At 38.1% G+C, this 412-nt stretch overlaps 1 protein-coding gene across 1 annotated transcript in view; it reads left to right on the top strand.

Moving 5' to 3' along the window:
* The first annotated feature begins 6 nt into the window (after positions 1–6).
* HDHD2 (haloacid dehalogenase like hydrolase domain containing 2) overlaps positions 7–412 on the top strand; it is a 12,850-nt gene continuing 12,444 nt past the window's right edge. Inside the window, exon 1 of the mRNA XM_005424185.2 lies at positions 7–65. The gene's annotated coding sequence lies outside the window, so the exon portion shown is untranslated. The remainder of the gene's footprint in view (positions 66–412) is intronic.

Below are 412 nucleotides of genomic sequence, written 5' to 3'. Positions count from 1 at the left end.
TGTCTTGTGTTCCTCGTGTCCTTGTCCCAGAGAGCGGGGTTGGGGTGTCTCTTTGTCCTGACAAGGTGAGTTTTCCTTGGGATGTGATTAGAAAAACTGAGGTTCTGGAGGCTTTTTAGGACTTCTTGGCAGTCCATAAGCTTTTTCCTTAAAATCAGGGTGTGCTGAAAATGGCTCTGCTGATAACTTCCATATTTCCCAAATAAATGCATTGTGAACAGCAGAACCGATGGAAATGTAGGGTAAAAATAAAATAGTAACAGTGAAATTAAAACAGTAACACTAGTAATGGTAGTAATAATAATAATGATAGTAGCATTTTCCATTGAAATTGATGAAGCTTCTTTAGGAGTTCTGTTTTCAGCTGTGTGTCTTTAACATTTAACTTTGGCTTTCGTATCAACAGGTATAC

This window comes from Geospiza fortis, unplaced genomic scaffold, assembly GCF_000277835.1.
Source record: "Geospiza fortis unplaced genomic scaffold, GeoFor_1.0 scaffold488, whole genome shotgun sequence".
NCBI classification, from domain to species: domain Eukaryota; kingdom Metazoa; phylum Chordata; class Aves; order Passeriformes; family Thraupidae; genus Geospiza; species Geospiza fortis.
Note: the sequence above shows the minus strand (reverse complement) of the source record. Positions and strands in the feature narration are given on the sequence as shown.